Here is a 27,704-nt window from a genome sequence, read left to right on the forward strand (position 1 = left end):
ATATATTATAAGAAGATATTATAATTATATTAATAAATATTATATAAAAAGCTAAAGTATAAAAAATAAAACTAGTATAAACTATAAGTATTAATTAATAAAACTAATATAAACTATACTAGTAACCTTACCTTTATATATAATAATTATTTTTTTTACCTTATTAGCTAAACCTTAACTTAAATATCTTAAGTATTAGTATATCTATTAATAATTTTTTTTTTCTATAAGATATTAATATTATTATTAAAATTAAAAAAATTATTATTTTTATTAATAAATAGAGTACTTTTTAAAAATATTAAACTTTTTTTTAGTACTAAAAAGCTATTATTTTCTAAAGATATATATAATAATTATTAAAAGCGATAATACTAACCTAGCGCTAGATATATTATATATTAGTACTAGAATTAACTATAATATTAAAAAGGATAAATTTAATAAAACTTGTTAACTAAATAAACTACTTAAAAAAGTAAATATTAATATAGTAAATAATATTAAAAAAAATAAGTTTAATAGAACTTACTAACTAGATAAGTTATTAAAAAGAATAAATACTAGCAAGGTAGTTAAAAATATAAATAAAGCTATAAAGCTAATTATTAGCTAATACTATATTAATAAAAAAAATATTTATATAGATATAAGACTTATTATATTAAAGATAAAGCTTTATTAAATATCTAGCTTTAAAAATATAAGTTAAAATAATACTTTATAAATTAATATATATATTAGTAGCTTATAACTTTAAAAGTTATTTTACTTAATTAGATACTTTATTAATTATATTAGAATCCTTTTTTTATAAAGCTAAGGTAAATATAATATCTATAACTATATTAGCTTTAAGCTATATAATTATAATATAAAATTTTTCTTAAAAAAAACTAGTATTTATTTTACATATTAATATAATATAATATTAAATAGGTAATTATAATTAACTATAATAAAGAAGTAAAAGTATTGCAAGGTATTAATAATCTATTCCCTTTTTTTTTAATTTTTTTAAAACTAAAATCTTAAATAACTATTTAAATAAAAATCTTAATACTTAAAATAGAGTAGTTATTAGAAAATTTAAAAGTAATTTCTTAAAGCTATATTTTTATTATTATTATTGTATATATTAATATTACTCTACTAAGTAATTTATTAATACTTATAATTAAAAGTAGTAAAATAGTAATAAGATATAGTTATAAAAATATTATTAAAAATTAAATATTAAAAAAAGTTAATAAAATACTTAAAAATACCTAGGATCTTTATATAGTATATAATTATAAAGCTAGTAGATACTTCTAATCTTAAATATATTATTTATAAAGTTAATATTTTTCTAATAGTATATAATTATATAATATTTATTTTTATAATTATTATAAAATATAATAGTAATAAACTTAATAGCCTAATTATATATCTATTTAAAATTTATAAAGGCAATTATAAAAAAAAATATAAATAATATTTCTTTTTTACTTAAAAGAAGGGAAAAAAATAAAAACTTAAAAATATAAATAAAATAGTAAAAAACGGAAATCTAAGTAATTAAATAGTATTAACTTTATTAAGAAAAGTATATTTAATAAAATATTAAGAAAATATATAAGATAATTAAATAAAAAGTTATAATATAATAAAAAGATTTAATAAAAAAAGGGATAATATATATATATTTAAATCTATATAATAATTAGTTTATTTAGAACTTAAAATAAAAAAAAGAGAGGTAATATATAAAAGTTTATTAATATTAATAATAGTAATAATAATAGCTATTAATAACTACTATAGCTATTATTATTATTCCGACCACTATAATAGCTATAGTTATATTATTAAGTAATATTATATATAAATAAAATTACTTTTTAATCTATACCTTAAGTATAGTTTAACTTATATACTAAAATACCTTTTAGCCTTAAGTAGGGTTTAAAAGTCTTTCTAGCTATTAGTAGTTAAAGGTATATATATCTAGATTGGATTAAAGGATAGATTTATTACACCTTATAGGGGGAAATAAATCTTATACTATATTAATTAGAATATATAAATTTTTAAATAAAATTAATCTTTATTAAATATAAAAATAGCTATTAATAAATATATTAAAAAATACTTTTTATATAAAAGAAATAAAGCTAAAAACTATAAGAAATATAATTATTTATAGAAGATATACTTATTAAAATTTCTATAGTAATATATTATAATAGATTTTATAATAAAGCTATTATTATTATAGGGCCTAGGAATTAAGAAGATATATAATATTATTTAATAAAATATCTAATGTAATATAATTAATATATATATTATTAAAGAAAGTAATTAGAATTAAAGGATTTTTTAAGAAAATAATCTTAAATAAAAATAAATTATTTATATTTTTATTTTAAAAAATAATTATAATAAAAATTAAAATAAAACTAAAGCTTTTTATAGTATGTTACCTAAAAATAGATAGTTAAATAAAAAGAATAAATTAAATACTAAAAATATATTTATAATATTATATTAACTAGAACTAGAATAATTAAATAAAGCTTTTACTTATAGTAAAGCTAATACTTAATAACTTAATATTAAATATTATAAAGATAATATTATTTTATATAAATTATAAAAGAAACTTAAATATAAATAATATATTAAAAGAATTATTAAAATTATAAAAAGCTATTAAATATATATTAAAATTTAAAAAGGTATTAAATATCTATTAAAATTTAAAAAGGTATTAAATATCTATTAAAATTTAAAAAGGTATATAAAAATATTATAATTTTTTTAGAAAAGGTATAAATTAAAATAGAAAAATAAGAAAATAAATATAAAATAAACAGATCTTAGCTAAAAAGGGAGATAAAGTATAGCTTTATATAAAAAATCTTAAAATAAAATAATTAAATAAAAAATTAAATTATTTATAAATTAACTTATTTAAAATATAGAAATAGAAAAGATTTATTAACTATAAATTAAAACTACTAAATAATACTAAAATATACTTAATATTCTATATATTATTTCTTAAAAAAATAAAAGATATTAAACTAATATTAATATTATTTAAATATAAACCTAAAGAAAATAATACTTTTAAAGATAAAGAAATATTAAAAAAATAATATAATTAATATTTTATTAAATAGAAGAACTATTTAGAAGAAGAAAATATATAGGAATTAAAAGAATACTTACTACTTAATTATATAAAGAAGCTTTAGCGCTTCTACTAATAGTAGTAATAAAAGTAAATAAAGTTTCTATTTATTTATTAAACTAATTAAGAAAAGAAAAGTTAGGATTATTAAAGAAAAAGGGATTATTAATTACTAAATTTAATCTAAAAGCTAAAGTTAATAGATATATATTATTAAATTATTATTCTTACTCTTTCTTATAATACTTATCCTCTTCTATTTCTAAAATATTTTTTATATTAAGATTACTTAGTTAATCTAGTTTTTTAAAATAATATTATCTTATTTTATAAATCTATAATAACTTAGAATAAGTAGCTAGCTCTTAAGTCTCTTATTTATTTAAGTTATTAAGAATATTATATTATTTATTTATCTTTTTCTTAAAAGGAGTTAAATTATATTTTTAATTATATTTATTATATTTAATATAATAAATTGATTAATTAGTTTTTATATACTTGAAACTTTAAGAGATATAGTTTTTATAATAATATATAATAATATAATAATTATAATAATTATAATGTTTCTTTTTCTTGAAAATATAATAATAGTATTAAGTATTATTATTAAAAAATTATATAATATAATTAAGAAAGTTATATAATAAAGAAAATTAGTAACTAAGGATAGTTATATTAAAAAAAGAAATAATATTATAACCTTATATAATAAGTATAATTAAGTAATTATTATAGGATAGAAACTATAATTATACTAAGTTATAAAAAAAAATTAATTAAAAAAAAGAAAGGATAGCTAAAATTTTTTAATATACTTAAATATTAAAAGTATTAAATAACTTCTAGATTAAATAAGTTTAAAATAATTAAAAGTTAAGTACTATTAAATAAATTAAGTAAAGTTATATATATAAAACCTTTTATTTTATTTTTTAGATAGATTTCCTTATATTTAATATAAGTTTTATACTTTATTATAAGATTTAAAATAGTTATAACTTAATTTTATTTCGCTATTCTACTTTTATTTATTTTCTAATTACTATTTATATTTTAGGAGAACTAACCTACTAATCTATAGTTAAATTAGCTAATACTATTTACTAGTTTAAATACTAGAGTCATAACACTTTAATAAAAAATATATATATTATAATATTATATATAATATTTTTTAAGCTACTACTAATATATAAAATTATTAGAAATATTATAAGAATTATTTCTATATTTTAACTAAGTTTAAATAAAACTTATTTATTAAACTATTAGTTAGATATTTATTAGCTATTATCTTTAATATAAAATATTTAAAATAATATTTTAATTAAAGTATAAATATATAAAAAAGCTATATTTAAAAACTTAAAGCTTTTATTAAAAGTTTAAAAATAAAGTTATATATTTTTATTTTAATACTAGTTAAGATAATAAAATAAAAAAGACTTTATTTAACTACTTTATTATTATAGATTCAAAAATATAAAAATATTTTCTTTAAAAAAAAACTTTTTAAATTTAAAATAAGTAATTATATTATTAATTCAGAAAAATAAAATCTTTTATATAAGCTTATTTATAATTTATTAAATAATAAACTAGTTAAATTATATTAGTATATTAATAATACTTTTAATTAAAAATAAATTAAATATTTAGTTTCTTTTAATAAAGTTTTTATTCTTTTTATATTTAAAAAAAAATAAAAAGTTATATTTTTATATAAATTATTATAAATTAAATAAAATTATTATTAAGAATTAATATCTTTTATTATTAATAATAAAAACTTTTAATTAACTAAGTAATATAAAATTCTTTTTTAAAATAATAAATATATAATTATATTATTTAGTTTAGCTAATATTTTAACTATTTTTTAAACTTATATTAATTAAGCTTTAACTAGTTTAATAAATATTTTTTATATAATATATTTTAATAATATTTTAATATTATTATATAATAAAGGTAATCTTTACCTAAGATAGATTTTTAAGAGACTTTTCTTAAGATAATATAATAATAATATAAAGAACTACTTTTAATATAGTCTATTTTTACTTTTAGTCTTTTTATTTTATAATAGTATAACTACTATATTTAGTAGTAATACTTAGTTTTTACTAGTATACTAGCCTCTTTAAAAACTTAAATTTATTTCTTTTAAAGCTTATTAATATTAAATTAATTCTTCTATACTAGGAGTATTTACTAATATTTTACTAAATTAATTATATAATAAATATTATAATTTTTAGCTATAATTATTAAAAGTAATTATATATCTTTTACCTACTTTTTAAGATTAATATGAAATTAAAGTATAAAAATAAGCTATAAATTAGCAAATATTAATATTATATTATAAATAATAATACTTTCTATTAAAAAGAACTAGGAACTATATATAACTAGGTTTAATATAGTTTATATTTCTTAAATTAAGACTTTTAATATTTTTAAGTAAATATACTTTATTGTTACTTTATATATATATAGCTTAAATAGGCCTAAGTTACTATATAGCTTATATCTATAGATATAAGGAAAGAGCACTATACTTATTATCTACTTTTTTTTAATAATAATTACCTCTATTTTACTTATTTTAAGAATTATATCTATTATCTTTTAATAATAAAACTAAAATTATCTCTAAATATTAAAAGACTAGAACTACTTTAAAAGGCAATAAAACTTTCTTATTAATTTAATAGTTTAAAATATTATAGTTATAAATAGTTTTAAATAAAAGTTACTTTATATCTTTATATAATTATAGAATTATTAGTCTTAGCCTACCTACTTTTAAAAAAATTCTTAAAGCTATTTAATTATTAATATATTAAATAAAGTTTATTTCTACTTTAATATTAAAGAAAGTATCTCTCTTAAGTAAGTAGACTTAAAAACTTATTACTTTTCTATAAAGTTAATTTCTAAAAGACTTTATAAGATTATTATTACTTTAAGTAGTTTTTAATTATAAAAAGATAATTATACTATTTTTATAAATAATTTTCTTTTAAAATTAGTTATTTAAAAATTATTTTTATATCTTTAAACTTAATAATTAGCTTATAACTTTAAAAAAACTTAGTTAAAAGTCTATAATAAATTATTTTAAAAGATTAATATTAAAGATACCTAAGTTATTTAATAAAAATATATATTACTTATAGCTTAAATAGCCTAAAGCTTTATAATAAAAATATACTATTACCTAATCAAAATCTTTTTAATTTATAGAAATTTATTTTTAAAAATAAAATTTAATATAAATAAAAGAAAACTATATTATTAAAATATTAAATAATAATATTAGGTTATCTTTATATAACTTTTTATTTAAATAACTAAATAATCTAATAGTATTATTTAGTAATATATAATTAAATATTAATTTAAAAATATTTAATTAAAATTAATAAAATATTTAGAGAATAATATTCTTTAGCTAAAATACTAATACTTAAAAGCCTATAAGCTAAAATATATAACTAGAGGTTTTAACTATATTTAATAAAACTTTAAAAAAAGTAATTAACTATACTATAATATAAGTTTACTAAAATATTTTAATAATAAACTAGGTTAAATATATTATAAATTAATATATAATTAATATAAATATTTATAAGGAAAGTAATAATAAAAAAGAATTTAATTCTATAGCTAAAGCGCCTATAATTAAAGCTTTTAAAAGACTATTTAAAGTAGTTAATATAAGCTTACTTTAACTTAATTATAAAGAAGTTTATAGTAATAAAAATATTATCTATACTTATAAAAAACTAATATACTAAGATATTTATACTTAATTATATTATATTAAAAATAAAGCTTAAATTAAAAGTAAAGATTTAATTAAAGAAAATATAGCTTTATATTTTTAAAGCTTAGTACTTAATTTTTAACTTAATATCTTATTTAAAAACAAATATATAAAATTTATATAACTACTTTTAAAATTAATATAATTCTTTATAAAACTATAAAAGAAATTTAAACTAGCTATTTTATTAATACTTATAAAATTATAAAAGTAATACTATACTTTGGAAAATATATTAAAATAAAAAAAAGCTATATTATATATATAATTAGGTTCTAAATTTGTAGAATAAGCTAATATAATAAATAAATCTATTTAATATACTTATACTTAAACTAATAAAATAGTTAAGCTTTAAGTAATAATTCCTTTATTAAAGAGTAATTTAAATATTAAAGTTTTTATTAGCGAATTTAATAATAAGAAAGAATTACTTAATTATATTATAATAGTATGTTAGTAAGAATATAAAAAAGTATATAACTTATAATAAAAAGAATATTAAAAGAATAATTATAAGAAAAAAAAAGAAAAAGAACTATAATATAATAAATATTTTATATAAAGTTTATCTTAATTATCTTACTTGTAATAGGCGCTAAAGAATATAACTACTTTTAATAGATAGTTTAATTTAAGGCTACTTTATTATAGAAATAAAAATATATTAATAAAGCCTTACTATTATAATAAACTACTACCTAATCTTTTATAATAATAACTTTTATTTTTCTTATCTAAATATACTATTAGCTTACTTATATCTAAACTTCTAAGTTTAAAGTAGATTTTAGCTATTTTTATTAATACTAGCCCTATTATAGTAAATATTAAACCCTACTTTATAATAGCTATAGTTAATAAAAAAAGAGCTATTAATAAATAAATTATTGTTTATAATTATAGCTAAGAATATTTAGCTTAATTAAAATTATAGTAGCTATATAAGTAATTAATAAAATAGCTTTTTATATTAGTAGAACTATTAATATAATTATAAAATTTAATACTATTAAAATATAAATTATTAAAGTAAAAATATAAACTATTAACCTTAATAGCTTTAAACTTAAAAAACTTACTTTAATAGTTTTTAAATTAATTATACTATATAAGAAGCTATATATTTTATAGCGCTAGACTTATATTAAATAAATACTAAAGTAAATATAAATAAAAATTAGTTTTAAGCTATAGTAAATTATAAAAATATTAAAAAAAAATTTATATAATAATATAATTAAAAAAATAAAAAAGTTTTTAGCTTTAATTAAAGATTAAAAGTAGGGATATATTTTAAAGATATAGTAATTAACGGTTATATTTTTATAAATAAATTTAAACATAAACTAAGATATAAATAATATAATTTTAAGTTTAAGTCTAATAATACTTTATATATCTATATTAAAGATAAAAAGTATTAATATAAAATTAAATATATTAAGAAATTTAGATCTAGTTTAAGCCCTATAAAAATAAAAAATTAAGATTTAAAGGAAATTAAAGCTTAGCTATAAATAATTCTTATAAAAAAGGGATAAAAAGAAATAAATTCTAACTAAGTTCTAAAAATTATAAGGTCTATAGCCTCTTAAATTTATAATAATAAATTAACTTTTAGAACCTAATACTACTTTATAGCTATTATTTATTTTACTTTTAATAAAAGTAGTAACTAAATTTATATTAAAATAAACTATAAAATAAACTTAATAAATTACTATTTTATTAAACTTTATATACTTAATTTAAAAGTTTTAAAGTATAAGTATTTAGTAACTTTAAAAAATATTAATTTTAATTACTATTTTATAAATAATTATATTTTATTTTTATTCTTTATTAAAAGAATACTAGAAGGGAATAAAGTTTATATTAAATTTTTAAAGATTTTTTATTTAATAGATAATTTTAAAATAAATATACTTTTAGAAATAAATTTCCTAAGTCCTAAATAAGCTATAATTAAAGTACTAGAATAATATATTACTTTTAATACTTATTAAGAAATAATAATAAATATATATTCTATAGCTTATAATAATATTAAAGTATATATAACCTTATATTTAAAATAAAAATAAATTATTTTTTTATATATTATAAGTTATATTTTAATAGCTTTAATAAAGAAAGCTATTTTCTTAGATTAAGATTTTCTCTTTAAACCTATAATATAAAAAGCTTTCTATTATTTTATAAATTTAGAAATAAACTTTATTATAGTATATAATAATATAAATAAACTTATAATTATTTTTATCTAAAGAAGGGTTTAATATATAATTAAGAATAAAGATTAGAAAGTATACTTAGTTAATAAGGAAACCTTAGAAGAACAAGTTTAAAATAATATAAAAAGTAAAAAAATAATTATAATATTTTAAAAAATAATATTATAAAAAATAAAGTAAATATTAAGCTTAGAATAAAATTAAATAATAGTATTATTATTTATAAAAATGGTAATATTACTATATAGTTATTAGTAATAATCAAAAAGTTTTTATATATTTTTAAAAATATAAATAATATTATTAATATTTTAGAAGATAAATAAATAAAAATACCTTTTATTAAAGATTAAAAAGTATTATTAGTTAAAATAAGCTATAAAGTTTATCTATAGAATATAAAGTCTAAGGCTTTAATTAATAAAAAATATAATAAAATATATTAATAAAATAAAATATTTTAAATTAAATATCTTATACTTTTTAGCTCCTTAGTCTTTATAGTATAGAAGATAATTTATAAAAAGCTAGAAAAGAAGCTAATTTAGAAAGGTAAAATTATTATAAATATTTAAAAGCTTAATAAGATTATTTTTATTAATAATTATCTTCTTTTATAATAAGAAGAAATTATATATTTACTTTAAAGTTATTAATATATTATTATAGTAAATAATAATAGTATATTTTATTTATTTTAATTTAAAATTTCTAAATAATATAAAATAATAATAATTTTCTATAAAAGATTAAAGTATTTTAATATAGTTTTTATAAGTTATAAAAAATTTATTTTATATATTTAAAAAAAAATTTAATTAGCTATAATTATAATAAGATTTTATAAAATATTATATTAATAATATTATTATTTTCTTAAAAACTTTATTAAAATATTTAAAATATTTTAAATTAATATTTTTCTTATTTATTAAGCTATATATATTTCTTAATCTTAAGAAATCTTTTATTAAATACTTTTTTATAATATTTCTAAAACTATTAATTAATAGTTTTAATTTATATATAATAAAAGAATATATTAAAGTTATTAAAAATATAACTTTTTTTAATATTTTAAAATTACTTCAATTATATTATAGTTTTATTAATTTCTTATATTAGAATATTATATAGTTTTTTAAAATAGTAAAACTACTTATTAAATATAAAATTAAATTAACTTAAAAAATACTTTATAAAAAGGGGTAAAAAAAAGCTTATTTAAAAAAAATAAAATACTAGAGTATAAAGAGAAAATAAGTTTTATTTAAAATATTAGAATAAGCTATAACTTTAAAAAAATATTTATAATATAAAAATTATATATAAATATTAATATATTAAAATAATATAAATTTATAATAATATTAGATTATATAAAAAATAACCTAAATAGTAAAGATTTTACTAAAGCTAATTTTTAATTTATATTATTTTTATTTAAGCTTTTTAATAAAATAGAAAAGTAATACTAGCCTATAGAACTTAAAGTCACTTATCTAATATAGATACTAAGAAAGATTAATTATATTATAAAATAAAATAAAAATAAGCTCCCTATTATTTATATAAATTATATAGCTATATTAGAAATTTATTAAATAATTATTTTAATTTTATTATTTATAAATAAATTTAATTTTTACTTTATAAAAGCTAGGCAATATATTAGATAATATAAATTAAATATTATTTTAAATTTACTTTTATACTTAGTATAAAATAAGAGTTTAATATTTAAAAATAATAAAGTAAGTAGAATTCTAAATAATATTTTTATTTATATAATAATTTATATAGAAATAGCTCTAAAGTTTAAAACTAAATTAATTAAAGTATATAAGAAAGACTTAGCCTAAAGTAAAATATATAATTCTTTTAAATTAGAAAAAAATAAAAAACTTAAAAAAAAATTATTATAATTTTAAATAAAAAAGGATTTAATTTATTACTAAGACCTAAATAATAATAAATTAAGATTCTATATTCTTTAAGGTTTAAAAAAAATGTTTAATCAGGCTTATAATTAATAATATTATTATAAGTTTACTTATAATTATAAGTAAATTATTAAAACTTATTATATTAAATATTTCTTATAATAGCTAAAACTATATATTATATATTACTTTTAATATTAATTAAATTAGACTAAAAGGTATATACTATATAGTAAATTATAGCCTATATTAACATAATTATAAATATTTTATATAATTATATTTAATTTTATATAAAAGTTAATAATTTTCTTAAATAATTTTAATTAACTTTTATTTATAACCTATAAATTTATAAAAATAATAAAAAATATACTTAGAAAAAATATTTAAATAATAAAAAAATAGATAAAAGTACTACTTTTATTTTTTATAGACTAAGGAATACTAGTTATTATAATATTTGACTATAATCCTAAATTTATAATTATATTTTAGAAATTAACTTTTAAAATCCTAGGTATAAAAATATTTATTTTAATTAGCTATTATTTATAAATAAATAGCTAGTTTAAATAAATAAATTAAATATTGAAAATAGCTTTATATTATTATTTAACTATTAATTTTAATATTAAATAGGATTAAAACTATAAACTAATAATTAGTTTAATTAATAACCTTTTAAGCGCTATAATAAAAAAACTTTTAAATAAAATTATTTATAATATAAAACTTAATAAAGGGTTATAAATTAAAAATAATAATATACTTTAAACTAATATTATAAATACTAGATCTAGAATATATAGAAAAATAATAAATATAATTATATTTATAGCTATATAAATTAAGCTTTACTATAATAAAAATTATAAACTACTTTAAATAAATATTAATAATAAAGCCTCTATTAAGTTATATTTTAAATATAATTTTAAAGGAATTAAAAATAAAAAATTTATTAATTAGTAAGTAAAATTATTTAAAATTATTTAAATTATAAGTAAAAATACTTATAAATTAAAGCTATTTCTAACTTAAGAAATATACTTAGTTATTTTAATAATAATACTAGAGCTAGTGCCCTTAAGTAAAAACTTATTTAAATAAACTTAAAAAGAGTTTCTACCTTTAATATAATATAAGAATAATAATAAAGAGGACAAAATTAAAGTTTTTTTAAATTAAAAAGTTATAAAATTTAAAAGCTAAAAAGGTAAAAATAAAAAATATATATAGTACCTTATAAAATAGAAAAAGTTTAGCTTTATATATAATATATAATATAATAAAAGTAACCTAGGGAATATAAGAAATTTTATTAATAATTATATTTAAAAATTTAATAAATAATTATAATTAAAATTTAAAACTAACCTTAGGTTAGCTATTAAAAATTAGCTTTTATAATTAAATTTAAAATTATAAATAAATATTTATTTATTTTAATATTATTAATCTAGCTTCTATTTATTAATATTTAATAAGTTAGTATAAGTTATTTAAAAAAAAAATTTATTTATTAATAATAATATTATTTAATTTTTATAAAAGTTAATAAAATTTCTATTTTATAATACTTTATATATTATAGTTAAAATATTACTTTATCTTATAACTTATTAGCCTTTAATAGTAATAAATAATATATTATAAATAGTAAATACTTTTTAAACTAGATTTTCTATAGTTAAGAATATTAATATTACTTTTATATTCTTTATAAACCTAAATAATAAAAACTTAAAATAGCTTATTAATAAAGGTTTAACTAATAATTAAAATATAAAAAAAGAATTATATTAATATTTAAATATAGTTTAAAGTATTATTAAATAATATTTATATTATATAAATAACTTACTTATAAGGTATTACTTAAAAAGTAATAAAATAGAAATAAACTTAAATAATTTAATATTTAATAAAAACTTATTAAAGTAAGTTTTATAATATTAGAATAATACTATCTTTAGCTTTAACCTAGGAAATAAAAATATATAGTTTTTTAAAGGCTTTTACCTTTTATTATAATAGATAATAGTTTTTTAAATAAATAATATTAATAAAATAAATTTTTTTAATTAGTATTTAATAATTTTTAAATAAAAAAAAGGCTAAAAGCTTATTACTATTTTTATAATTAAAGTTTTACTTAAATAATAGGGGGCAAACTAATAAAGTTTATAATAATAAATAGTATATATATAATATATAAAGCTTTATATAAAAAGTTTACCTTTAATATCCTTTTCTTAATAAAAATTAAAAATTAAAATACTAAGTATATCCTTAGCTAAAGACCTAAAGTCTTTAAGAAATATAGTCTATATAATTTTATTAAAGCTAAAGTAAACAAGGTTTAAGATTATAAAAATAATATAGATTATATAGCTAAGGTATTAATAAATATTTTTATTATTTCAAATAGTAAGAATAACCTAGTATATAATATTTATAATACTACTTTATAAATAAATATATATAAACTAAAAGTAGATAAGAGAAAGAAAGTAAAGTTACTAGTAGATATTAGAACTAAATTAAATAGTAAATAAAATAAGATAGAAAAATCTATATCTAAGAATATTACTATAAAAATAATAATAAAAGTAAATCTATTTATAAAGGATATACCTATAGTAAATTTAGCTTTTAAAAGAGAAATATTATTATTTATAATAAAAATAAATAAAAGTAGTAAAGATATAGCTTTTATGGCTTTTAAAAAAGAATTATTATTACTTTTATAAAAGATTAATTAAAGTTTAATGAAGAAGATATTATTTTTAAACCTATATTAATTGGAATTTATTACTAGAATTAAGGATTAGTTTCTTTAAATAAATTTATTTAAAGCTAATTATATTATAGTCTATTTATTCTTATAAATAAATAAAAAGGAATAAAAGAAATATCTACTAATAATATTTATTATAATAGTTAAAAACTAGTTTATATACCTAGTAAAGGTATTTAATATTATTTATATAAATTTTAATATAATATAAAATTTAATAAAAGTTTAATAATAATATAGAAACTTTATTAGCTTTTAACTTAACTATAAAGTTCTAAATAGTAAGGGAGAAATAATTAACTTAAACTAAAATAAGAACTTAAAAAATATATATATTTAGTTAATAATATAGTAGTTAAAAAATCTATTATAGAATAATAGTATTTTTAGTCTTTTAATCTTAATTAATAAAGAGTTTAAAAGTATATAAAAATATTAAATTAAAAGCTAAAATAAAGCTTATAATTAAAATAAAGTTTTTTTAAAAAAAAAATCTTTATAGAAAATATAAAATAAGTTAATAAAAGCTACTTTATATAAGTAAATTACTAATAACTAATAACTAAGTAATTAAATATAAAATAAAAGTACTTTATAATATAATTAACTAATAAAAAATAATAATATTTAAATATATTTTATAATTAAAAAGATTATTTATAATAAAAAATAAGAAATAAGTAGCTTAAGAAAAAATTAAATATAAAAATAAATTAATTTTATAATATTTTAAAAAAATAAAAAATTTAAATAATAATAAGAAAATAAATAATAAAACTTAAAAAGTATTATTTAGCTTTTAAATTAAAAAAAAATAAAAAATTTAAATAATAATAAGAAAATAAATAATAAAACTTAAAAAGTATTATTTAGCTTTTAAATTAAAAAAAAATAAAAAATTTTATTTAAAATAAGCTTAGCTTTACTAGCGCTTAGCTTAAAGAATTTTTAATAATTTATTAACTTAAAGTTAAATATTATTTAAATAGAAAAAGTAAAAGTTTTAAAATATATATTAATAGTTTTAAGTAAAAAATATTAATATTATTAGCTAAAAATATACTATACTTTAGTTTTTAAAATTTATTATTAAAAGATATACTATTGAAATTAGGCTTATAATTTAATATTATAATATTTATTTTATAACTTTTAATATTAAGAGTAATAATCCCTAATAAAAAGTAAAAATAAATTAATAAAAAAGATACTTTAGTTAGGAAATAAATTAAATAAAAATAAAAAATAATAGTAAATAATATAAATAATAAAATAGATAAAGAATAAAGGCTTATAATAAGAAATTTTAAATATTAATAAAGAATATTAGCTTTTTATTTAGCTATTAAAAATAATAAAAGCTAGAGTATATTAAAGAGACTAATAGATATAAGTAAGTAAATAAATAAGCTAATAGTAATAAAAAAGCTTAAGCTAAACTTTAAGTTTTAAATAAAATTAATATTATATAAACCTAAGCTTTAGGCGAATTTAAATAATATAATAAAATACTAAATAAAAAAAGAGATAATACTATTAAACCTACTAATTAGTATATTCTATAGCCTAAATTTATTTAAAAATATAAACTAGGCTAGCGCTTCTAAGATATTACTTTTAATAATAAGGGAAATTATAGCTATAGAAAATTAGCTTAATCTAGGTATAGAACTAACTACTAAGTATAGGATTTAAGCTATAAATATTTTAAATAGTTTTAATAAAGAAGATATAGTATATCTAGTATATAGAAGTTTTAATAAAAAAGAATAACTTAAAAAAGCTACTTAAAAACAAATAAGCGCAAGGATATATATTATTATAATTAATAGTAAATATTATTAAAAATAATATATAATTACTAAGGATAATATAATCTTGCCTAATAGGAATAAACTATTATATAATAAAAGTAATCTTAACTTAGAGTAGATTTTTAAGAAACTTTCCTTAAAATAATATAATAATAATATAAAGAACTACTTTTAATATAGTTTATTTTTACTTTTAGTCTTTTTATTTTATAATAGTATAACTACTATAAATATATTCTAAATTTTAAAAATAATATTAAAACTACTTATATTAAAAAAGTATTAAAATATTTTTATAAATACTTTTTATTTATAAACTTAAATAAATATAAGTTTATAATTCATTATTTAAAATTTTTAAAATTTATTATCTTTATTAAAAAGATATTAATAGATTTTAAAAAGATAAAAACTATTATAGAGTAGTTTATCCCTAAAAGCTATTATAATATTTTAATATTTTTAAACTTTATAAACTTTTATTACTACTTTATTAAAGTATATTCTAGAAAGTTAGCCTTATTAATAGATTTATTAAAAAGTAATAAAGATAATAAAAAGCTTAAGCTATTATAATAAATAAATAATAAAAAAAATACTTTTATAAAAGTACTACTTATATAGTATTTCTATATATAAAAAAATTAAAATAAAAATTAATATTTCTAGTTATAGAATAGCTATAATTATATTATAATAAAAAATAAAAATTATTAAAAACCTATAGCTTTTTAGTTTTAGAAAATAATTAATATTAAGTAAAATTATAAAATATATAATTAAAAACTATTTATAATTATTAAATATTTTAAATAATAGTATTATTATTTTAAAAGTACTTTTTATTTAATAAAAGTATACTTTAATTATAATAATTTTAAAAGTTTTATAAAAGTTAAAGAACTTAATAAATAATAATATTATTAGGTTATAAAGTTAATTACTTTAAATTTTAAAATTTTTTATAAATTAAGAAAAATAAATTTAATAAATATATTATTTTAATACCTTAATTATAAAAAATTAAGCTAAAATCTATTAAAAATATTATTAATTTTATAAAATAAGTTAAATTTTTTAAAAAAGTTAAATATAGAATTTAAAGTAAACTTTAAAGAGAATTAAAAAAAGTTTCTTTAATAAAGTTAGAAGGTAATAATAGTTTAGTATCTATTTAATAGTTAAGTAATATACTTTTAATAAAGTTTTATAAAGTTAGTTTTATTACTAAGAATAGTAGTTATAAATATTACTTTCTATATTTTATTATATAAAAAACTATAATAAATAGAATAGTTTATAATAATATATTAATTCTTATTAGTTATATAATTTAATAGCTTTAAAAAAGAGATACTTTTTTATTAATAAAGCTAGAAAAGCTTAAGTAAGTTAATAAACTAGGTAATTAAAATATAAATATTAATAAGAATTTATTATTCCTTAGTATTATAATATAGTTACTAGCGCTATATAGTTAGCTACTAGTGCTATATAGTAGAGTATATATTACTTATAATAGATTATAGTTCTTAGATATAATTTATATATATTATTAATTCTATTTTTTACTTTTATCTCTTACTTACTTGTATAATAACTTAGTAGTAATATACTAATATAAAGCTTTAATAGTCTATTTAATATATTTTTATAAGTTTTTTTATTATTATTATTATTAATTAATTTAAATTAGTAAAGCTATAAGTAAATATAATTAGCTATACTAGTAGTAACTAGCCTTCTAGTATATTAACTACTCTTACTATTAATTAATTAATTATAAAAGAGATAAATATACTATAACTAGGAGATCGCTACGCTATATATAGCATAAAAGCTTTAGTTTTAAAAGAGATATCTTGAAAGCTAGGTAGCGAAGGGGGAAGAGGCTTAAAAAATATTCCTAAGTAAAACCGCTCAAAAACAGTGGTGAAACAGCGGAGAAAGGGAGCATGCAGCTGTGTAGCAGTGCAAGCTATTTGTAAGCCTATTGTTCAAGCCAAATTAGGCTTAAAAACAGTGGGGAAGGAGCTATGCAAGTATACAGTATTATAAACTGCTTGCAAAGCAGTTTCCCCAGCTAAATTAAGCTTAAATCAAGCTTAAAAACGGTGGGGAAGGAGCTATATAGCTAGCTAGCAATGTAAACTATTTGCAAGCTTGTTTTTTAGGCCAGATTAGGCTTAAAAATAGTGGGGAGGAAGCTATACAAATAGCTAGCAATATAAGCTAATTGTAAAATAGTTTCTCTAGCCAAATTAGGCTTAGATTAGGCCTAAAAACGGTGGGGAGGGAGCTATATAAGTATATAGTACTGTAAGCTGCTTGCAAAGCAGTTTCTCTAGCTAAATTAGGCTTAAATTAGGCTTAAAAACAGTAGGGAAAGAGCTATGCAAATAGCTAACAATATAAGCTAATTGTAAAGCAATTTCTCTAGCTAAATTAAGCTTAGATTAGGCCTAAAAATAGTAGGGAAAAAGCTATACAATTATATATTACTATAAGCTATTTACAAGCCTATTTCTTAGGCTAGATTAAGCTAGATTAGGCTTAAAAATAGTGAGGAAAGAGCTATACAAGTATATAGCACTATAAGCTAGTTGCAAAGCAGTTTCTCTAGCTAAATTAAGCCTAAAAACAATAGAGAAAGAGCTATATAAGTATATATTACTATAAGCTGTTTGTAAGCCTATTTCTTAGGCTAAATTAGGCTTAAAATTAGCTAAGAAAAGTATATTTTATAAGCTATCTATAAGCTTTTCTATAAACTATTTGTAAGGCTGTTTTTAATATATTTAAGCTTTTTTCTAATTAGCTAAAAAGCTATTTAGACTTATTAGCAACTATATATAATTAGTAGGCTTACTTATATAAAAGTAAAAGTAGGAGTAGGAAGAGTAAGAGGAAAAATAAGAGGAGGAGCTTAAATAAAAATAATAATAGCAGCTTTAATTCCACGCTGCTTAGCGCCTACTACAGGCTACTAAAAGATAACTCTACCTACTAATCAGTAACAAATAGTCGGAATTATATATAAATTTATATATAAGCTTAATAGGGCTTTACTATAAAGTATTAAAAGTTTTAAGCTAATATAAGTAGTATTAAAAGTATTATAAAACTATTAAGATTTAGTAGTTGAATACCGCTAAGAGCTAAAATTAGGAGCTAATTAGGTTATTGCAAATCTTTTTCAACTAATTAAAGCTGTTTGTCGCGGACTAATTAGGGCTATTTAAATCCGCAACATTAGTATATATTAGATAAGGTTTTTATTCCTTAATTATCTCCTATTATATAGTTATTATTATTATACTTACTAGCTCCTATTACTTTATTTACTTAGATAGTAATAAAAATAGAAGATATTAAAATCTACTTTTATAATAAACTTTATTTTTTTATTAATACTTTATATTTTATATTAATAACTAAGCTTATAATAAACTATTTATTTATTACTAGTTTTTATAAAAATATTTTTTATACTAGCGTTTCTAATTAAATATAACTTACTAGTTTTAGTGTTCTAGCTTTATAATTTCTAAAATATTAATTTCTTTTATATTAATATTATTAATATTTAAATATTAAACTTTTTAATACTTATAATTAAGAATTGCTTTAAGTTTCTTTTATTAATTATACTAGTAGAAGTGATAGCTTTTAGTAAATAAACTTTATTTTAAATAACTTATTATTTATTTAATTAAATATTTAATAAATTTACTATTTAAAAAGTAGTTAAATATTTTCTAGTTTAAGTAACTTATATTAAAAAGCTTTATAAACTACTATTTACTAAGAATATACTCCCTTATTTTTTAATCTTAATAAGGCTTTTAACTTTTATATTACTATTACTTACTCTAGACTTTATAATTAAAACTAAAATTAATTTATATTAGCTATCTTATACTATTAATACTATTATAGCTATAGAGCTAATAATTAAATAGTTCTTTAGAGAACTAACTAATATATTTAATTATAGTAGAAATAATAATAATATTAATAATTAGAATAATACTAGTTTTAATTAATAGTAATAAATAGCCTTATAAAGGCTATTAGCTTAAAGGAATTAACTTTCTATAAGACTAAGACTAGGAATTAGCCTTCCTAGTACTTTTCTAAATATAGGATTAAAAAGTATTTTAAAGCCTAATAATATTAATTATTTTAATCCTAAGCTTAAAGATATAGGAAATATATCTTTAATTAATATTAACTATTATATTTTTAATTATAATATTATAATATTTATTAATTATATTAAAAACCTTATTACTACTTATAGAGAAACTAAGGTTAAACTAGTATTAATTATTTACTTCTATAGTAGATTTTTTATCTAATATTTATTATAGTTAATAAAGTTTAAGAAAAACTTTTTAAAAGAAAGGTTTCTTAATATCTAGTACTATACTTTAATATACTAATTTAAGGAAAAAACTTTTATTACTTTTTTATATTTATAAACTAAGTAATATACTATAGTTAATATTTAAACTTATTATTCTTTTTATACTTATATTTAATATATCTTTTATTTTATAAAATTAGTTAAAATAATATTTATATATAATTAGTTTTTAATTACTTAGAATAACCTAGCTATTAAGTTCTATTATAATATTAATAAATTAATAATATTAATAATATTAAGTTAGTTTTTTAATAAAGTTAATTTAAAAATAAATATTTAATTTAAGCTAGTATACTAATATTAAGTTCTATGTTTAGATATTAAAAAACTAATATTTTTAAATTAAAATAAATATTAGTAATTATTTCTTTTCTAACTATAGCAACTATATTATATATTTTTTATAATTAATATAAATAATTATATTAATAGGATAACTAATATTAATAATAGCCTTTCTATTTATATAATTAGAACTATAATATTAATATTTTTTATTAATAATAGCTTTTCTAACTACTTTAATAGCAAGTACTAATTACTCCCTAAAAGCCCTTACTATAAATTACTATTAATAATATATTAAGAAATATATTTTATTTATTATTAATACTTACCTTAGTTTAATTAAAGATATTTAAGCTATAATAAGTATTAAAATTAAAGTAAATATCTATAATACTTAAAGGCTACTAGGGTATACTTAATATAGTATTCTAGATATTTTAGCTAGCGGAATATTCTACCCTTAGCTAGATTTAACTAGATCTATAGATCTAGTCTTCCTTTAACTAATAAGATTACTTTAGATAAAAAACACTAGATTACGTCCCTTTTTATGCTGCTACATTATATTAATAGTAGTAATACCTAGTTTATCTAAGTAGGAGGGGTATTATCTATTACTCTTCCTCCCCTTTAAACTAGGTAGTAGTCTAATATAGCTAGCGTATTAGCACGCTAAACTAAGTACTTACTAGCCGAAAGCGCTACTACTAAATTACCTTATAAATTAAAAGACTAGCAAAGAAAACACCCTTAAATAAGTAAGAGATTAGAGCGTCTATTATATAATATATTTTACATTAATTATTAATATAGATGCTAATCGCTTTATACTAATGTAATAAGAGAATATTCCTTCTTAAGCTAGAATATTATTATTTAGTACTAAAAGTATTATTTAGTAATAAATATCTTAGAACAATTAATTCTATTATTAAATTAAGGATTTTATTTCTTTTATTTATCTTTCTCTATTATTAGTAATTAACTAAGTCATTTATTTAAAAGTACTTTTACTACTCTTTATAAGCTAGCTTCTAATACGCTTTTAAATTTATATATAAACTAGAATATTATTAGTTTTATATTTTAAATAATAAACTTCTAATAATATAGTAGTCGCCTATTAGAATTTAATAATATTATAAATGCTATCCTTGAATATATTAGCGCTAACACTCTATAGCCACTAAGAGAGTAGTAAACTATATTATTGTTATTATTAGTAGCTTAGAATTAAAGAGTTTGTTCTAAATTTCTTAAGCTAGAACTATTATAGCTTTTAGACTAGGCTATTAATAAATTAGAATTTCGAAAAACGCTTTAAACTTTTATATAATAAATATAGAATCTTTGCAATCTTTTAACTTAATTACTTCCTATACTAACTATTTTATCAATATTAATAAGTTCTAACTATAATAAGTTTATTTTTAATATTTCTTATTAATTATTAATATATAGTTAGATTTTAGCTAAAGAAAGAATTTATATTCAACTAATTAATTTAAAACACTTACTATCTATTCTAGAAAGTACTTTTAAGATAAATAAAACTACCTAGGCTTAAATATATTAAATAGTTAATAACTTTTTATAAACTACTCTAGGGGTATTCTAAGCCCCTTAGGGCATTTTAGGGCCTTTTAGCCTACTAGGTCTAAGAGGAAATAATTATTATTATAATAAGTATTAGAATACTATAAATATAGGATTTTTCAACCCCTATTATAATAATAAAACTGTTGAAAATAAAGCAGCTCTAATAAAGTATATAAGTAAAAAAATATATTTCTAAGACATTTACTTATTCCTAGAACACGCTAATAATATTATTAGTATAAAAAATTAAAACTAGTTAAAACTAACCTTTAGACTTATTTAAAAAGGGAAATATTATTATAGTAGTTAGCGGAGATAAATAATAATATTAAGTATTTTATTTACTTAAGTAAAAGAATTAATAAATAAAATTAGACTTTAATTAACTATTTTTATAAACTAATTAATATTACTATAAATAGACTTTTTAAAAAATAATATATACTCCGCAATATTATAGCTAATTAAGAACCTTAAAAATATATATAATATATTTTCTATATAGTAAAGGATACGAAATTTAATAATATTAAAAATTAACTAAATATTATTTATAATAATATTAATATAAAGCTTTATATTAATCTTTATTAGCTTAAAAATAATATAAGTTTAGAGGTATATTTAATTAATATAAATAAGCTTAAATATAATTAATAAAGTAAAGTATTTTATATAACTAAAAGTAATTAGCTTACTAATTAACTATACTTTTAAGGGATTAAGAATATAAGGAATTATTAGCTTAGTTAATATTATATAGGATAGCTATTAGCTTTTAATTAGCTTTATTAATAGCCTTTTTATATTTTTTTAAATTAGAACTTTTATCCTAGATTATAGAACAATACTTACTTTAATTAGTATAAGAAACCTTATAAATAAAGTTTTTTATACTAAATATAAGGAAATTATTATTAAGGTTAAGGATTAAATTAGCTTTTAAATACCTTGCCTTAATAATATTTACTTCTAATACTAATAAATTATCTATTACTTATTAATACTCTTATAAATCTATTAGGTTCTTAGTTTTTTTATAAAAATACTAATACTATTATAGGGTATAATTAGAATTAAAAATATTAAAGTTCTTATTTTAGTTAAAATAGGTTAAACTTTAGTTTTAAGGTTTATTATAGTAATTATAATAAAAATAGTTAAAAGTAATATAATCTTAATATAAAATATAATAAAAGTTAAAGCTTATACTAGTATAATATAAATCTTTAAATAACTTAAAATAAAGAATTTTGTTATAATAAAGGATAAAATATTATAAATAAAAATACTAATATTAATATAAATAATTATAAAGTGTTAGTACTTTTTATAAACTTTTTATTAATAGGCAGTAATTACTAATATTACTTATAATATTTTAAGATAAGAAATATATTATTTTAGTATTTCTATAATAGATAGGATATTTAGCTACTATATAGAATAAAATGTTAAAACTTTTAAATTAAAAATAATAATTAATTAAAATTAGTATCTTTAAAAATTAATTATATTAATATATTATAAACTAGAATATCTAAAAAAAAAAGTTATATTTTAATTAATAGTACTTCTATTTACTTCTATACTAAGCTATTTATTCTATAGCTATATATATATTAAGTTAAATATATTTATTAGTAAAAATACTTTTAATACCTACTTTAATTTAAGCTATAATATTACTATTATTAATAAAGACTTTTTTTACTATTTTCTATTAAAGGCTAAGATTAAGCTTTTATTATTAATAATTCTAATTTATAGAATTAGTAATAATATATATAAATTTTAGGAATACTTTAATATTATATTTTATATCTTTTAATTACTTTACTTATACACTATTTATTATAAGTAATTCTTAGAGTAGGTTGAATATTAATTAATTGTCTATATACCTATTAATTAATTATAGTAGGATCGCAATATATATATATATACGTTTACATATATAATAAATTTCCTATAATAAAAGAAAGTAATTATCTATAATTGCCTATAAATAATAGCTATTTATAGCTACTTAATATTTATAACCTACTTAATTATAATTATTAATAAATAATATAAAGAATAAATATAAGCTAATTGTTTATAGGTTAATTATTTATAGCTAAAATATTATTTTTATAAATATTAAGTATATTTATTAATTGCTATACTAGAGATTACTTACTTATAAATATTAATTAACGCTTATAAAAGTTCTATTACTTATAGTATTATTTTATTAATTATTTATTTAAATGTTTATAGACTTTACTTATTTTAGTTTTTATTACTTGTAAACTATTAATAAATATTATATTATTATTATAGAATTCTATTATTATTTAGGTTTAATTTATTAGCTTTTTTAAAAATTCTACTGCCTTTAATAAGTATTTATATTTTATATAAAGTTTTATTTATATAGATTATACCTGCTATAGGCTTTATAGTATAATACTATTTTCTATTTAAAGGGTATTATTTATTAATATAAAGTAATTAATAGTAGTTTTTTGTTTTTTTTTTATATTATTAGCTTTACTAACTAGTATATAATTATTGGGGTTAATACTTAACTTACTAAACTTAAGTAGTTTTTTATTTATTTTATATAAGTCTTCCTAGGCTATTTTAAGTTTTTTAAATAGTTTATTATATATTAATTATATTTCCTTATCTATAAATTTTATTATATTTATAGTTATAATATTTATTATAGCTTAGTATTTATTACTTTAAGCTTTTAGCGGAGCTTTTTAATTATATCTATTTTTATTAATTATTACAATTCTTTTATTTTATATAAAAGTTATATTAATTCTATAATCGCTTATACTTTTGCTATTTTTAAATAAACTAAGCTTTTTCTTAATATAGAAATATTTTTTTTTTCTATAATAAGGTTACTTAGGATTTAGTAACTAAATATTTTCGCTTCTACTAGTTTTTTCTTAAGTCTTTTAACTTTTAATTTTAATTAAGAAGGAAAGTTGTTTTTTCCTCCCTTATTTATAAACTTTTTTTACTTTTTTTTAGTTATTAATATTAAATTAGTAATAGATAATAAATACTTCTTTAATTTTTAAGCAACTTTTAAAGCTAATTTCCCCCTATATAAATAATTTATATTATATACGCTATATAGTATTTATGGTATTAGTAACGCATAATACTATATAAGCGATTTATCCTTTAAGTACTAAGTATTTTCTTTATAGTTATTTAGTATAAAAAAATCCTCGCTAATACTAAACTATTTTATTAGATTATTATTATATTATTTCCTTCTATAGTATAGAAAATACTATTTTTTCATTTTTTTATTAAATTTTTAAGCGGCATATTTTATACTAATAATTATATTTTTAATTAAATTGTTTTTACCTATAAAATGTAATTAATATCTTACCTATTATTTAAGTTTTTCTATTTTTTTAAAATAATTAATTTGCTATATTTATTAATTATTTAGGAAAATATTTTCTAAGTATTTTATAAATTTATTAAAAAAATTAACTAGCTAGAATAAAATAAGTAGTTATTATATAAATTTTAATATATTTAGTTTTTATTTCTTTTTTACTATTACTATTACTGTATTTATACGTTTTTTGCCCCTAGTAAAGTATAGATTTTAATATCCTTTATAACTAATATTATAGTATTATATATTTTAAAGTATATTTTTTAGCTAAATATTTATAGGATAAAACCTATATTTTTTTTTAAAATTATAAATTATTATATTATACTTATTTTTACATAAATTATAGTATAGTTTTATTAAATAGTTATAACTATTATATTTTAAAATTTAATTATTATTAATTAAAGCTACTTTGCCTTTAATACCTATTTCGCTAACTTCTTTTTTATTATAATATACTTAAGGTTAATTATATTTAATTAATTTTTCTAAGTTAGTTATTATTTCTCCTAGCGTAGATTTTAAATTTATAAATAAATTAAAATTATAGTTTTTTTTTTTATAGAATTTAATTATTCTTTTTAAGTCTAAGTTATACTATTATTTATTAAAGAGCTAGAAATAGTTAAAAATATTAAAAAAATATTTTATAACTATTTTATTTTCTATTTCTATTAAAATATTTTCTTTATTAAATTTGCCTATATAGATTTAATAGTATATATTATATTAGTTTATTTTTATATTTATAAAAATACTATAATATTGTTTACTATCTTTAATTATAAAATAAAAGTTAAAAGTACTAATATATACTTTTAGAGAATTTATAGATTTATTTATATTAAATAAATTATTTCTATAAAAAAACTTTATTTTATATATTATTTTATTATTTAAATTAATTATTCGTAGGATATATAGCTAACTAGTTTCGTTAAAAACGTTTTAAACTATTTTATATAAATAAAATATATTTAAAATAAAATATAAAATATTATATATATATATAGTATTTAAATTAATTTTTTAATATTATTTAAGCTTAATTTTAAATTATTTCAATAGTTATTATTAGTAGTTAAATATTTATTTAAGAACTTAAGGTTATAGTACTTTAAGTTATTTGCTTATATTATTAATAAATACTATAAATCTAATAAGTAAGCTAATTGTTTTTACTTTATTAATTTATTTAAATTAATATTTACTAGATGATTATTATAGCTTAGCTTTTTATATTATTATATTATTATATTAATAATTTTACCTAAGTAGTATATATAGTTTTCTTATATATTTAATAGTTTTTTATAAAATATTTGCTTTTCTATAATTTAATAAAGAAAATTTATAGCTTATTTAGTTTTATTTTTTTTATATAAAGTATTACTATTTATTTTAGATATAGTTAATAATAATAAATAGTTATTTATTATAGATATTAAATTAATAAATAATATTAAAGTAAAATATTAAATAAGCGGAATTAAATCCGCTAAAAAAGAAAATTTTAAAAAAATTTATTTTAGTGAAAAAAATAGTATTTCGCGTTTATATACTTTATTTATATTTTTTAAACTATTTTACTATTTAGGGAACATTTTATTAAAATTGCTATACTAGCTTAAATATTGTTTTTTTATAATTTTTCTATTTTATATAATAGCTTTATAGTTAAATTTTTTTTTTATAGAATCTTTTCTATAATATAATACTTTGTTTTATTATTAATAATTAAAAAAAGTAAAAAGATTAACTATTTATAAAGATTTATATTTATTTATTTTAAATAGATAATTAATATTATAAGATGTATTTTATTTATAGCTTATAGTAGCTTTAACTAATAAGCTAAATTTTTTATTTTTTTAATAATTTTCAAAAAGCTAACCTTTTTACTTAAAATACTTAATATTTTTAGTAAATAATATTTTAATATATTAGTTTTTACTAGTTTTAAATAAACTAATTTTTAAAGTTAAAGTAAGCAATATTTTTAATTGAAATTAATTGCTATATATATCTAAGCTAAGTAAATTATATTATTTATATTTAAGTAAATTTATTATTACTTTTTATAAAAGTCTTTAGTTAGCTAATTATATTTTATTTCTATATCTATTATTAAAAATA

This window comes from Bacidia gigantensis, assembly GCF_019456465.1.
Source record: "Bacidia gigantensis strain McMullin 20006 chromosome Unknown contig_180, whole genome shotgun sequence".
NCBI classification, from domain to species: Eukaryota; Fungi; Ascomycota; class Lecanoromycetes; order Lecanorales; family Ramalinaceae; genus Bacidia; species Bacidia gigantensis.